The sequence below is a fragment of the Oncorhynchus mykiss genome, chromosome 21 (assembly GCF_057628025.1).
Source record: "Oncorhynchus mykiss isolate SJ-2025 chromosome 21, ASM5762802v1, whole genome shotgun sequence".
In the NCBI taxonomy this organism is placed as follows: Eukaryota; Metazoa; Chordata; class Actinopteri; order Salmoniformes; family Salmonidae; genus Oncorhynchus; species Oncorhynchus mykiss.
In genome coordinates this window covers 28,170,390-28,186,854 of record NC_143042.1, presented here as the reverse complement: position 1 = coordinate 28,186,854, position 16,465 = coordinate 28,170,390, and the positions used below count along the sequence as shown (strand labels likewise).

The following is a 16,465-nucleotide window of genomic DNA, read 5'->3' as shown; positions in this document are numbered from 1 at the left end:
TTAATGTGCTTGTAGGATGGGCTTATGTGTGTGTATAAAGTCAGAGCGAGTGCTCTGAAAAAAGTGTGTGTTCCACGGAGCACTCCGGCTTGCTATACTCTTGTATTAAAAGTCTATAATTGAATTCAAAGTTCTTGATTATGTCATAGTTGAACCGATTTTCTACCACATATTTGGCGAGCTTTGCCAGGAGTGTCAGGGGCCGAGGCGTCCTGACTGACTTTTGGACAATCTGGCAAACAAGGGTGGCCACCCAGCTATAAGAAGGTAAGCAAAGTTCTTACAAAATAGTTGAAATGTTTATATAGATTGCTTCAGAGATCCTGCCTCAGAAGGACAGACGTCAAGTAGGTCTCTCTCTCAAATTTCCTAAAAACTATAGAAACTAAATAACTTTTTGAAATTCAATGAATTTGCATGTGTGTGTAAGCTTGGGAATTGTATAGCGGATACGAATGTGCATGCATGTCTAGTGAGTAAGTAGGCAGGGGCTGTGAACTTCGCTGGTGTCAGGTGTGTTATTCGGCATGTTGGGGCTGGGTTTGGGCGCAGGACTACAGCTAGCTGCTTATAAGGTTTGAATAAAATAAGTAGTTATAGAAATCCTGCGATACCGCTTCAAAATATTTACCAGAAGGTCTGAATGGGTAGGTTACTTTATTGATAAGTAATCCTGCGATACCGCTTCAAAATATTTAGCTGAAGGACTGAATGGGTAGGCTACTTTATTGATAAGTAGATAGATAAACATTCATGGCTACCGCTTCAAGGAAAAGGTCTGTACGGATGGGTATTTAGTAAATAAATACACATGGCTACCGCTTTGAAAGGAAGGACTGAACAGATGAATATTTAGAACGCAGGAAGAATGCTGGCCTGATTGTGCGACGTTCAACTGCAAAAATAAATCCTGCGAATATAGGACGCTCCGCTTAGCTAAACGGGGGGTTTATAAATGAGTAGGTCACGCCACGATATTGCTCTAACGAAGAATAAAGATCAATACGGGGTGGATGAATAGGATATGAAGACAAACTGATCCGATTAGACAGTAGTCTCGTCATATCGTAAAAATCCTATAGGATTATACCAGCTTATGTAGAGGAAGTGTATTGAGCTAAGGGATAAACTATAGGTTGTTTTTAGGTAAAAACGAAAGGTATGCGTGAGAAATCCGATCAGTCTAAAACTTATGTTGTGGAAGTGAATTAAGTCCAGAGAGAGAGACTGTTTTGTTTTTAGGTAAAAACAAAAGGATTGAACGAATTAATGAGAATGATGTTATAATACAATTCTGTGTGAGGATAGAACCGTAGAGATAAGAACAGGTTGGATGTGTTTAGACAGAACGTCCAGAAGAGGGAGTGCGCAGCCCTCCTGTGACAGAGTATAAAGTTGAAGAGGGGTGCTTTTAACTTTTTCTGGCTGGCCAGAAGTGATCCTCTATCAGCTTAATACATTTACAGAGTGATCCCTATCATAGTTTAAATACTATTAGGCAGAGGGAACAAAAGTAAGGAACATCAAAATAAAATAAGCGATTGCGGTAAGAAAAATGAAAAGGTGTCGAAACAAGTAATAAAAATAATTAAAGAAGTATTACCCGGATAGTATAAAACGGATGCGAAGTAGGAAGAAATAACTTAAAAATATACAGATAAACTAAAATATACTGGTTAAAATAAATCTAGGCGGTCTAGAATAAAGTGAGAATTGCATGAAAATAGAAGTCTAGAACACATATTAAAAATATCACGAGCCCCGTAAACAAAAAAGGAGGCTGCAATTTAAAAATAGCCTCAGGAATTAAACAGTAAAATAGGCTAAGAGAGAATATAGCAAGCGATAAATAAAGAGATAAGAAAGTGCAGACATTATAAATAAGCTGAATTAGAAGGAAAATGATATGAAATGGGATTTAATACATTGAATAAAGTTAAAGTAATAGTATAAGCAAAGATAAAAACACAGTGATATTTGAGGTGCTGTACTAGAATAAAACATTAAGGCTTCTGTAGTATTCAGCAATACAGTTGTAGACATTATAGAGTAGGTTTTAATAGGAGGTATTAAGTGATGTGACTAATAAATTATTATTTGAGAAAGTAGGGTAGATCTACCTTGGAAAATAGTAAATAAAGTGTATAATGCGATGGTAGAGTTTGGTAAAAATAAATTGTGGCATGGAAACAAATGGACTGTTTCTCCCTGGAATATAGAGATAGCGAAATTTAATAAAGCCATAGAGTCGCTGAAAGAAGCGCACGTTAATTCTACCAATTCGATTTGAATATGAAGGAGCAAACCGTATAATGTAGGGCAACATTACCCGGTAAACAGGATAAATAAAATAATGAATTGGAACGAACACATAAAACCATAACAAGAAGTTTAACTTACCAGAGTTTTAATATTAATTAACATTCTATCATCAGAAATACATTACGATGGGGGAAGCGTAAGAAGTTGTAGATCAGGGCTAACTAGTGTGGGGGACGACACTGGAACTTATTGCGGTAGCAGAGAATGCCGCTATACAGGAATTTACACCCTTATCAAAAGAGCTACAACTAATCGTTTTAAGGTTAGTACGAATGGAATCTTCACCAAGCGGTGTATAGTTTCTGATTTGATCAATAAGTGGTTCATAGAAAGTACAGTTTATATGTGATGAAATACGTACTAGATTACGTTTTACCTAACTTCTAGTAAGGTACCGATGTAATTTACAAATAGACCCACTTGGAGTCGTTTTGCATTAAAATGGTGGTTTCAGTGGTGATAAAATGCGTGGAGAAGTTGTTATTAGCGTCAAAATACGGAAAATAAACGTATATGAAAAATCACAAGCGTGGTAAAAATAGTTAGAAGAAAAGCAAATTGTAGAGTATAGGTGTATTCAATTTCTAAGGGTAGGATACAGATGGCCGAGCAGGGGGGAATTGTGCGTTCTGTGCATGGCTGGAGCTTCTGTCGCATGCTCGGGAAATCTAAGGGGATTTTAGTATGTGTAATACTGTTGGCTTGCTGATTTAGAGGGTGGCATGGTGAATGTTAACGAAATGTACATTTCTTTTCCAAAAAAAAAAGGGGTTACATTTTCTCTGGTCAAAATGTCATTGGAAACTGTAGTACTGAGGAAAGCAGTTAGAGATATTTCGGCCACTTAAAAGTCTTAGTATCTGGATAAGGCTATAACTGGAGTTCCGGATAAGTGAGGCCGGCTCGTGTGTATTCTTGGCCTACATGCGATAGTGGATTTCCTTTGGAAGGGTTTTTTTTTCAGTTCAGTTTCAAATTGGGTATGCAGAAGGATGGAAATGTTTTTGAAAATATATTTAAGCTGTTTCTAAAGAAAAGAGAGTGAAAACATTTTAATGGTGTCAAATGCTCTGAACCCTAAGAATTTCCCTTGAAGATTGATCAACTTCACTAGAAATTGTTGGAACAAGTGGGATTTAATTATAAAATGATTGAGAAACACCAGTGTACCATCACTTTGAAATTCCATTATTTCCTTGGGAAAAAGATGAAGAGTTGTAATCTTGAATTGACTAGTTATTCAAATAGTGGGTTCATAGGAGAGATCATCAGTTCCCTGGGGTTATGGTCTTAGGGTAAATACAAAATGTGCTTTGTTCATTCTACATATAAAATATAAAATGGAAATATATGTTAACAAGGGATAACATTTACTCCAAATGGTTTGTTGGAGTGGGGGTTTCTGCAAGGGTTATGTTGATAACTACATCATCTGTAACTCATCTGAGAGATCGCCAGTAGAATAAGGGAGTTATCATGGGAATATGATGTCAGAATGCATTAATGCTTGGGAGAGACTATCACCACAACAAGTGTGTGTGAAACTCAAACCCACCCTACTGGCTGAATAGTGTGGGACAACTGTGTCTGATGACCTGTGAACTGTATCTGGAATGATATGTGTCTGGGAGAAGAAAGACTAAAGGGGATTGGGATAATGACCTTTTATTACCAGGCCACTCATGACAGAAAAACAGAGGTAAAAGGGCGCATGGTAAATATAGATATTACTGGTACTAAAAGTTTTTAGTATGATGTTAATTATTAAAGGGAGATGTATTGAATTGAGCAGGTCAAATTTGAGTTAAAGTAAACACTAAGGACTGTTATCCTGAATATTGGATTGGACAATTTATAAACAACATTTAGTTATGTTTTGAATATAGGACTGTTTAAATTTACTAGGCCTAGGGAAGCTCTGGAAACTAATCCTGAGACAGGTTGATTGACAGAACTCGCAGAATATTAAATTAAAGGTTTTTGTTTCTTTTATTTTACAATATCATTGTAATTGGAGTAATACATTGGAATGACATAAGTAATTGAATAAAAAGTATAGTCTGTTGTGTGATAACACCCAAGGATGAAGAAGACATTACAAATAGTGGTAATTTATTGCAAATATGCAGTTATTATAATTTACTCTATTTTTCTTGTTTTTGGTTTGAGGAAAATAAGAGTGTATATTTTTCCTGAGGGGAGACTGATATAAGTTGACTAAAAATGATTTGAGAATGTTTAAGTATGTATCAAACTATGGAAGGAAATTAGGAGTAGTGACTTATGTGTTATGGGTTAGAAAAACTGTAACTACATTGGGGGGCTCATATATGAAGGTTATGGTAGCGGAGGGGTGTTATTTCTAGAAACAATGTATATTAATGGACAAGATAATTCACAGAAAAGGAAGGACAGTTGGTCTTGTAAAAATATAGGAATAATTCTAAAAGTAAATAGAATATTACACATACCTAGATTATGGTAAAAGTAATAAGTAGTGGCATTTTGAACACTAGAGCAAAAGTTTAAGAAGCTTAGGACTTAGTTTTGTTAGGATTGGATATTCTTTCAACTGGAAGACACTTGACTGATTACATGTTATTCTTGCAGCAGTTACGGTAGGGACCATAATTTGGCTATCATTATGAATATTTTTGTGGCAAGAGGCCAGGTATTTAAGACAGAATGTTTACATAGGGCTGTTATTTAAAAATTAAGATTAGTGATCCTACTATAAGAAGAAAGTCTGTTGTCAGGAAATAACCCATGTGTTAGTGTGTATGTCCCCAGGAAAAAAAAACAGCACATAAGAGGCCAGATGGAAAGGCATGGGCTGAATTCTGGAAACTGAGTGTACATCAAGATACACCGGGCTGGGGATATACTTCTTACAGCACCTGCAGTGGTAAAGATCGTCATGTCTCTCTTTGATGGGTGCATAAGTTTCACAAGAAGTAAGGTCCAGCAGAATAATGGGTGAGCTTGAAAATACCATGACAGAGGACGTGAAACAAAAGAGAGAGAGAGAGAGAGAGAGAGAGAGAGAGACTAGATTCCACTGTAGACATACTGGGTTGAGTTAGGGGTTACTTGTTTTATTTGTTAATGTATCATATGAAAAAGGATAGATGTTAGGGTAGTTGTACTCTAAACAACATGTTGAAGGCTCGGAGTGAAAGCCCATTCAGTGTTGAATTATTTCAAGAAGAAATAATGTTGACTAAGGTTATGCACATGCTTATCAGTTGAAACAGAGCAGATAGGGAATTAAGTAAAAAATGACATGATTTGGGAACACCTCTCAGAACCTGCGGCCGAAAGGGGAAGACTGGATGAAAGCACGAGGAAGCCAATTAGGGCCTCCATTTTTGTGGAGTCCAGCAGAAACCTATCCTGGAGGCATAGAGTCAGGTGAAGAAAGAGTGGGAATTGTCATGGTCTTAGATTTCAGTATTCATGAATACAGTCATGCATAACACATAACATTGTCAATACTGTTATGTTTTGTCCTTTGTTTTCCAAGTCTTGTGTTTAGGAAACCAGATGGAGAAGGGTTCGGCAGCTTCAGCTGGAATGTCAGTTTGTGTGATGAGTGATGGAAGTAAGAGAATGTATGGTGTAATCATAGAACAGAGGCCATAAGTCTCTAAGTATGAATGCCCCACAGAAAGAAGGCAGAAACCTGAACCAGGACGAGAGGTTCCACATCTGATGATCCAAGGGGACCAGAAGGACCTCTCCCAGTGATACCAGGAGATCTAGTCTACGTTTGAGTGTTCCGAAGGAAGTGGGATCAGCCGAGGAGGGAAGGACCCTACGAGGTGGCAACGGCCACAAACACGGCCGTCCAAGTGAAAGGAAGCAAGACGTGGTATCATCTAAACCACTGCACCCGAGTCCCGACGGAGAGAAGGACACAACCATACAGAGATGAGGACACAGAGGATGCTGATTCACCAGAGGGGACCCCGGAGGGAGCAGGAGCAGCGGAATCGATCAAAGCGCCGGGGAAGAATCAAGAAAATGGCAGACCAGATACAACGAGTGCATCAGCTAACACACTCAGAAGAACCAACCAGGGAAAAAGAGCCTGAAAAGAAAAGAGACAAACAACCAAAGTTTCCTCCAGAATGGCCAGAAAGCCCAGAAGTGGGAGGGGCAGTTGTTGGGGCAGACCTCTTTGACAGAAGCCCTCTACAGTGGGACCCCGAGGTATTGCCTAAAGAATGTGAACATCTCTTCCCTGAAATGGACACCTTCCAGATGGAAGCCCAGTCCGGCCTGAGGAGGGAGCCTCAGGGGAAGACAGAGGAGGAGAGGCCTCACAGGAACGGAAGGAGAGACCCCGCAAAGAGTAGGAAAAGTCCAGCAAGCTGAAGAAAATGGGGATTTCCCCAAAATTGACTTTTCAGCTCTTGAATTGTCTCCATAATGAACAATTGAAGTTAGACCCATAGAAGAACAATGATATTGACATAACAGAAGTAACAGTGAACGCTAGAATAGCAACAACAGACTCACGCACAATCAAGATGTAGGATGGAAACAGGAAGAGAAGAGAGGAACCAGTCAAACAATCTAAAAAGACTGACAAGGTTAGAATCTCTGTCCCACCTCAACATATAACTGAAACAGAAGAACAGAAGACAAAAGGATCAAACCCTTACCGGAGATTGCATTCGGTGGATGGACATATCATCGAACGAAGAGAGAAGTCATTTGGGACTCAAAAGGATGTGACCTGACGTTAACCAAAGAAGTAGACGAGTGGGTGCTCACCATGAATCAGATTGAACCAGTTGAAGGTGAAGAATTAATAGTTGAAAATAACGAGAACAAGATTGACCCTTCGGTAGCTCCTCAGTCATTGGAATTGGTCTTATGCCAATACCTAAACAGGAAGAGCCTGTGGTAGCTAGAAAGCATCAGAACCAGGAGGGTTCTTTATTGACATTTTGAACTTTTTGACTAACTCTAATGACCTACCTCAAGATAAGAACATTGCAAAGATGACAGACACAGACATACCAGACTCTGAACCACTCAAGGACACCACACGAGAAGAAGTAGTGAAGAATGAGTGGTACGATTAGGCTAAGTATACAGCAGAAATAAACATAGAATGGACAATTGTATTTTGTGTAGAAAATCACCTTTGTCTGATCTTTTGATAGGACCTGAACCTGCATCATTTGAAGAATGTGTTAAATGTAAAATGTTCAATATTCAGAGAAAATACTACATTCCCTTGTGTGACATAGAATGTAGGATTGCTCGAGGGAGCACTAGAGGCAGAAGAACTATGTTAAACGAGACTGGATTAGGAGACAAGGATTGTGCTGCCTATGACATTAGAACTGAATTAAATGGACCTCAATTAGACAGAAGTACTGTGGTTAGGTAAATATGAATGTTTGTACAGCCATAACACCGAAGAAATTGATGTAGGAAACACCACCGTAGAATGTGATACTATTTGGGTACTAGAGACTGCTGGGGTTCGTAGAAATAAAGATAAAGGGTTGATAATGCATAGAAAAGGGGTGTGTGGTACAATAACTCAGGTTGCGCCATTTCTAATTATGCTAAAAAATCAGGACAGAGGTGTTGCGGACAGTTTCTGGATGTGTGGGAAAAACAAACTGTTGAATGTACTGCCAGATGGATGGACTGGTCTTTGTGCCTTAGTTAGAGCAATCAACAGGTTACTATTATTAAGTCATCCCATGATGACTATGTTAACACTAGAGTTAAGAGGGCGTATGAGAAAGACACTGAGGTATACCTTGATGTAATTGGATAGCCTAGAGGAGTACCTTGGGAGTTCAAGGCAAGAGATGAAGTTAACCTCTCTGATCTACCCATCCCGGATCCGGTATCGTGAATACAGACTCAAGCTCATTACCATTACGCAACGTCAACTATTCATGAAAATCGCAAATGAAATGAAATAAATATGCTAGCTCTCAAGCTTAGCCTTTTGTTAACAACACTGTCATCTCAGATTTTCAAAATATGCTTCTCAACCATAGGAAAACAATCATTTGTGTAACAGTAGCTAGCTAGCGTAGCATTTAGCGTTAGCATTATCGTTAGCATTTAGCAGGTAACACTTTCACAAAAAACAGAAAAGCATTCAAATAAAATCATTTACCTTTGAAGAACTTCAGATGTTTTCAATGAGGAGACTCTGTTAGATAGCAAATGTTCAGTTTTTCCTGAAAGATTATTTGTTTAGGAGAAATCGCTCCGTTTGGTGCGTCACGTTTGGCTACCAAAAAAACCCGAAAATCCAGTCATCAATTACGCCAAACTTTTTTCCAAATTAACTCCATAATATCGACTGAAACATGGCAAACGTTGTTTAGAACCAATCCTCAAGGTGTTTTTCACATATCTCTTCGATGATATATCCTTCGTGGAAGTGTGCTTTCCGTTCTGAATCCCAGGACAAAATGACCGCAACTGGAGATTGATTACGCACGAATTTAGATAAAGGCCACCGGGCGGACCCCTGGAAAATGTAGTCTCTTATGGCCAATCTTCCAATGATATGCCTACAAATACGTCACAATGCTGCAGACATCTTGAAGAAACCACAGAAAGCACATGGTCGTTCCTGCTGCATTCACAGCCATATAAGGAGACATTTGAAAACAGAGCTTCAGAGATTCTGCTCATTTCCTGTTAGACGTTTCATCTTGGTTTCACCTGTAGAATGAGTTCTGTGGCACTCACAGATAAAATCTTTGCAGTTTTGGAAACGTTAGACTGTGTTCTTTCCAAAGCTGTCAATTCTATGCATAGTCGAGCATCTTTTCGTGACAAAATATTGCGCTTAAAACGGGCACGTTTTTTTATCCAATAATGAAATAGCGCCCCTATAGGCTTAACAGGTTAAATCTGGATTTGAATCTATATTTTTGTGGATAACACCAAATACGAACTTAGAGTGGATTAATTACATATACTATAACCAACAGAGATTCATTAACTATACTGACTCGGCTCTAACGGCGTTGAGGGAACAGGTACGGGCTACCAGTAAAATGTCTTGGCAAAATAGACAGGCTCTCAATTGGCTTTTGGCAGAGAAGGGTGGAGTTTGTGTTATGTTCGGGGATGATTGTTGCACCTTTATTCCCAATAACACTGCGCCTAATGGATCCCTTGCAATCGCTATGGCTAAACATAAAGGTTTACGACTAGAGGTTAAGGCAAATGCTGGGGTTGACTCTCATGTTTGGGATTGGTTGGACTTAGCATTGGGAAAATGGGGAGCTATGTTTGCTAGGATGGCCATTATGCTGGGCGGGGGGTTATTGGCTCTGGGTATTGTATTTTGCTGTGTTGTACCCTTGGTGAAATCATTTGTGATCCAGACAGCGGTTAAACAGATGCTTGTAAGTAGAGCTGACCCTCCGGTGATAGCTCATCCTGTGTCGGGTAGCCCAGGCCATTATACTGATGAAAATGGACAGTTATGCAATGCGGTTGGTGGACCCCTTGACTGCCCCTTATCCAAACTGCCTGTATGGAGTGGTCCCTGGAGGTGGTGATGCTTGCCATGGTTTTCGTAAGGAAGGTTTACCTGTATATGCTGTCATTCCAAATTCATAAGAAAGTCAACTGATACATATCCACAAAAAGGGTCATTTCCGTAGTAAGTACAAGAGGGGCTATGTAAGGTCTACTTTTGCTCACGGCCTTGTGTTTTGTTTGTTTTGTTGAATGTTTTTGATAGGTATATCAATGAATGTTTATTTTAATTAAAAGTTGGTTTTGCCTTCTAAATATTAGGTTAATTTCAAAACATGTAGGTAACAGTGGGGTATCCCGGTTACAAGTGTCTATGGACCATGTCCTTAATCTTCTAACAGAGGTTGGTATCATGTTTGTTGGAGAGGTGTCTGAGAGGGAAGATCATGTTGACAGCTTAAATTTAGAATGATGTTGTGTCAATTTTATTTTGAATTATTATTTTTTTTTTCACATAACTGAGATAGCCTTGCCTGAGGCTATGTACTTACATGCTCATGCTTCAACAAAATGTAATGTATTATTTTTTGTTTCTATACCGAACTAGATATTTTACTCTTATGAAATACTAGAGATGTTTGGTCCAGTTGGTTTATATATTTTACTCTGTTTTTATATTTTATTGTCTATCACAGGTATTCTCATTCACCATCCTAGGGTTATATTTGTATTATTATGGGGCTAATTAGCCCCAGAGGGGGGATTTGTGGGAGCAAATATAACACATAGACAAATGCATGAGATGCATAGAATAGCTGAACACTAAAAACAGACTACATGAAGGGAAGGTGACACATAGGTACCAGGATAGCTGGACATACCAAGGCCAGAGGGATATACAAAGGAGGGGGTCAGTCAAATTACTAACTGATGACCAATAGACATAGTTCGCATATTTTTAGGACGTAGAGATGCAGAAGGAATGACAGAGAAGACACACAGTCTATTGATCCGAGATAAAGACACACATTGAGCTAAGTGCAGGGACAAAGCAAGCCTATAGCATAGAGGAATGTGTAGTATTTTTAGTATAGCTGAGCACGCTAAAATCAGAGGAGACACTTAGTCTCCTGATCCCAGATAACACACAAACAAAATAATGCATTTAGCTAAGTGCAGGAACAAAGCAAGGGTCTTGTCATCATTAGGATCTAATGGAAAGCAGATGTGGGCGTTGTTGAGCTGAACAAGCAGGATGCACGGATTGGAATGTAACTTAATGTGCTTGTAGGATGGGCTTATGTGTGTGTATAAAGTCAGAGCGAGTGCTCTGAAAAAAGTGTGTGTTCCACGGAGCACTCCGGCTTGCTATACTCTTGTATTAAAAGTCTATAATTGAATTCAAAGTTCTTGATTATGTCATATTTGAACCGATTTTCTACCACACTGGTTCACCAACTACTTCTCTGATAGAGTTCAGTGTGTCAAATCGGAGGGTCTGCTGTCCGGACCTCTGGCAGTCTCTATGGGGGTGCCACAGGGTTCAATTCTTGGACCGACTCTCTTCTCTGTATACATCAATGAGGTCGCTCTTGCTGCTGGTGAGTCTCTGATCCACCTCTACGCAGACGACACCATTCTGTATACTTCTGGCCCTTCTTTGGACACTGTGTTAAGAACCCTCCAGGCAAGCTTCAATGCCATACAACTCTCGTTCCGTGGTCTCCAATTGCTCTTAAATACAAGTAAAACTAAATGCATGCTCTTCAACCAATTGCTACCTGCACCTACCCGCCTGTCCAGCATCGCTACTCTGGACGGCTCTGACTTGGAATACGTGGACAACTACAAATACTTAGGTGTCTGGTTAGACTGTAAACTCTCCTTCCAGTCCCATATCAAACATCTCCAATCCAAAGTTAAATCTAGAATTGGCTTCCTATTTCGCAACAAAGCATCCTTCACTCATGCTGCCAAACATACCCCTGTAAAACTGACCATCCTACCAATCCTCAACTTTGGCGATGTCATTTACAAAATAGCCTCCAATACCCTACTCAACAAATTGGATGCAGTCTATCACAGTGCAATCCGTTTTGTCACCAAAGCCCCATATACTACCCACCATTGTGACCTGTACGCTCTCGTTGGCTGGCCCTCGCTTCATACTCGTCGCCAAACGCACTGACTCCATGTCATCTACAAGACCCTGCTAGGTAAAGTCCCCCCTTATCTCAGCTCGCTGGTCACCATAGCATCTCCCACCTGTAGCACATGCTCCAGCAGGTTTATCTCTCTAGTCACCCCCAAAACCAATTATTTCTTTGGCCGCCTCTCCTTCCAGTTCTCTGCTGCCAATGACTGGAACGAACTACAAAAATCTCTGAAACTGGAAACACTTATCTCCCTCACTAGCTTTAAGCACCAACTGTCAGAGCAGCTCACAGATTACTGCACCTGTACATAGCCCACCTATAATTTAGCCCAAACAACTACCTCTTTCCCTACTGTATTTAATTTATGTATTTATTTTGCTCCTTTGCACCCCATTATTTTTATTTCTACTTTGCACAGTCTTCCATTGCAAATCTACCATTCCAGTGTTTTACTTGCTATTGTGTGTTTACTTTGCCACCATGGCCTTTTTTTGCCTTTACCTCCCTTATCTCACCTCATTTGCTCACATCGTATATAGACTTGTTTATACTGTATTATTGACTGTATGTTTGTTTTACTCCATGTGTAACTCTTAAATAAAGGTGAAATAAATAAAATAAATAAATTACACAAAACAAAATGTATGATACCACTACACAACAATATTACTATGTACGTGTGTGTAGAGTGCGTGTGCATATGCGTGTGTCTGCACCTTTGTGTATGTCTCTTCACAGTCCCATTTGATCCATATGGTGTATTTTTGCCAGTATATTTTTTTATTGTATTTCCATTGCTTGCATCAGTTACCTGATGTGGAATATAGTTCCATGTAGTCATGACACTATGTAGTGCCGTGCGCCTCCCATAGTCTGTTCTGGACTTGGGGGATTGTGAAGAGACCTCTGGTGGCATGTCTTGTGGGGAATGCATGGGTGTCCGAGCTGTGTGCTAGCAGTTTAATCCTTGTGTAATTTCCGGGTCTGTGGGACCCATTTTCAATGTTTTCAATGTTTTAAAATTATACAATTAATACTTTTTTCAGCGTGAGACTCATTGGCCGAGGCTCATTTTCTGTGAAGAACATGTAAAAGAACACATTTGCATTGAGTTCACACTTTGCACCACCCTAAACATATATATTACGTATGTGGTGTTCAGGTCCACTGGACCCAAGGGTAACAAAAGTGTGTGTGAAAACAAGTAAAAATTAAACAAAAAGGTTTACTGTGTCTTCACTCCGTTTTCCTCCCCCTTGGGAATGCTGATTCAACATAGCACCAAGAACCTGTCTGTGTCCCGCATCCTTTGTAGTGTTTGAAACTACACAATGTCTTGCTGGAACCTGCACAATGTTATTACAATATATTATTTCCATACATTGTAAAAAGTTTTATTTTCCCACACTCTACCCCAGCCAGGTGCAAATTGGGGGAGGGACACAACACATACAGTTTAAGTCAGAAGTTTACATACACTTAGGTTGGACTCATTAAAATGTGTTTTTCAACCACTCCACAAATTTATTGTTAACAAACTATAGTTCTGGCAAGTCAGTTAGGACATCTACTTTGTGCATGACACAAGACATTTTTCCAACAATTGTGTACAGACAGATTATTTCACTAATAATGAATTCACTGTATCAAAATTCCAGTGGGTCAGAAGTTCACACACACTAAATTGACTGTGCCTTTAAACAGCTTTGAAAATTCCAGACAATTATGTCATGGCTTTAGAAGCTTCTGATAGACTAATTTGCATAATTTGAGTCATTTGGAGGTGTACCTGTGGATGTATTTCAAGGCCTACCTTCAAACTCAGTGCCTCTTTGCTTGACATCATGTGAAAATCAAAAGAAATCATCCAAGATCTCAGAGAAAAATTGTAGACCTCCACAAGTCTGGTTCATCATTGGGAGCAATTTCCAAATGCCTGAAGGTACCACGTTCATCTGTACAAATAATAGTATGCACGTATAAACACCATGGGACCACACAGCCGTCATACCACTCAGGAAGGAGTTGTGTTCTGTCTCCTAGAGATGAACATACTTTGGTGCAAAAAGTGAAAATCAATCCCAGAACAATAGCAAAGGTCCTTGTGAAGATGCTGGAGGAAACAGGTACAAAAGTATCTATATCCACAGTAAAACGAGTCCTATATCGCCATAACATAAAAAGCTGCTCAGCAAGGAAGAAGCCACTGCTCCAAAACCGCCATAAAAAAGCCAGACTATGGTTTGCAACTTGGACAAAGATTGTACTATTTGGAGAAGTGTCCTCTGGTCTGATGAAACAAAAATATAATAGTTCGGCCATAATGACCATCGTTATGTTTGGAGTAAAAAGGGGGACGCTTGCAAGCTGAAGAACACCATCCCAACTGTGAAGCACGGAGGTGGCAGCATCACGTTGTGGGGTTGCTTTGCTGCAGGTTGGGATTGGTGCACTTCACAAAATATATGGCATCATGAGGTAGAAAAAACGTGGATATTTTGAAGCAAAATCTCAAGACATCAGTCAGGAAGTTAAAGCTTGGTCGCAGATGGGTCTTCCAAATGGACAATGACACAAGTATACTTCCAAAGTTGTGGCAAAATGGCTTAAGGCCAAAAAAGTCAAGGTATTGGAGTGACCATCACAAAGCCCCGACCTCAATCCCATAGAAAATGTGTGGGCAGAACTAAAAAAAAATGTGTGCGAGCAACGAGGCCAACAAACCTGACTCAGTTACAGCAGCTCTGTCAGGAGGAATGGGCCAAAATGGGAAGCTTGTAGAAGGCTACCCAAAAAGTTTAAACCCAAGTTAAACAATTTAAAGGCAAAGACTAATTTAGTGTATGTAAACTTCTGACCCACTGGGAATGTGATGAATGAAATAAATCGTCCTCTCTACTATTGTTCTGACATTTCACATTCTTAAAAAAAAGTGGTGATCCTAACTGACCTAAAACAGGGAATTTTTATTAGGATTTAAATGTCAGGAATGGTGAAAAACAGAGTTTAAATGTATTTGGCTAAGGTGTATGTAAACTTCAGACAATGTAGGACAAGTGGGTGGACCGCCTCTTTGCATGTGTGACTCCTTACCACAATCAATGAGTATGGTAAAAAATAATCTCTGCTCAGAGGGCCTTAGAAATCATTTTTGCAGAGCGAGAAGGAGCGTCTTCCACTTTGGAAGATGAAGAATTTTCAGAATATGAGGATCATGTCTCTGTCAATTTAGAGTTGGACAGTGAGTTGGAAGAAGAGGATGAGATTGACCCTTAGCCAAAACCAGGACCAGCCAGTCAGCAACCAGCTCATCAGCAGCCTGCAGAATGAGAAATATGGAGGGTCTTCTTGTCCAAAGAATGACTGCCAATGTGATAAGGATGCAACCCAGGGCCGACACGGATGGCGGTTACTCATGTGCAGGACAGTCTTCTTTTGAACTGTTCATTCCAGACAACATCCAGAAATCTTTCTGGACTTCTGAGGGAAGTTGTGTTTTTGAAGAGAGATGGAAGGAGACTTATTTACATGCATACTTTTGTGTTCTTACCCTTGCTGGTGTTTTCAGATCCCTGTGGGATGCGGAAACTGGTAGAGAACTTTTATGTGCAATAATTTCTCTGGAAAACTTCCACATTATTTCCAGGATTATCCTCTTCCATAACCAAGACAGCACACTAGCTCGGCGGCAGAGAGACAAGCTAGCTGCAGTCAGGTCAATGTGGGACCAGTGGGTGGACCGCCTTCCCCTATTTTACAAACCTGGGCCCAACGTTACTTTTGATGAGCAGCTTATGCCATTTAGGGACCGCTGGCCCCTTCAGGCAGTACATACCGTCTAAATCCGCAAAATATGGAATCAAGATCTGGGCTCCCACTGCTGTTTAATCATATGGGTGGAACTTGCAAGTGTATAAGGGGAAGTCTGACAGAGGAGCCCCTGAGAAGAAACAAGGGATGCGGGTTGTCCTGGACGTGACACAGGGACTCCGTGGCCACAACATCAAATGCAAATGCTTCGCACAAGCTGGGACAGGAGCACCTCAAGAGGAAGCTGACAATTGTAAGAACAGTACAAACTGTTTTTTTTCTTCTCACTTCAGCTGTTGAATACACGGAACAGGCCTGTCAATTCCTCAAAGTTTGTGTTCATGGCCGACACGTCCTATGTGAAAAAGAAAGGCAAAAATGTGGTACTCACGAGTACGCTGAATAGGGATGGAAGAATATGTGGCCAGGAACATAAAAAAACTGAAATCATAATGGATTACAATGCCACAAAAGGAGGGGTGGACAATTTAGACAAGCTGGTGAATGTAAACAGCTGCAAAAGAAGAACAATATGCAGGCCACTTGTGATATTCTTCAATATCTTGGACATCTCGGTGTACAACACGTTTGTCATATGGATGGCATTGAACCCAGATTGAAACAGAGGGAACATACAGAGGAGATGGCTCTTTCTCGAGCTGCTGGGCAAGACAGTGGTAGGACCTCAAGTCCAGATG

General features: G+C 40.0%; 1 protein-coding gene and 1 long non-coding RNA gene across 4 annotated transcripts in view; one reads left to right on the top strand and one right to left on the bottom strand.

Moving 5' to 3' along the window:
• Positions 1 to 16,465, bottom strand: part of LOC110500296 (ankyrin repeat- and BTB/POZ domain-containing protein 3-A) — a 206,469-nt gene that overhangs the window by 116,620 nt on the left and 73,384 nt on the right. The window lies entirely within an intron of this gene.
• On the top strand, positions 66 to 11,207 carry LOC118942921 (uncharacterized). Its single transcript, XR_005038586.2, has 2 exons — positions 66 to 267; positions 5,098 to 11,207. It is a non-coding gene; the product is annotated as an uncharacterized LOC118942921 (long non-coding RNA).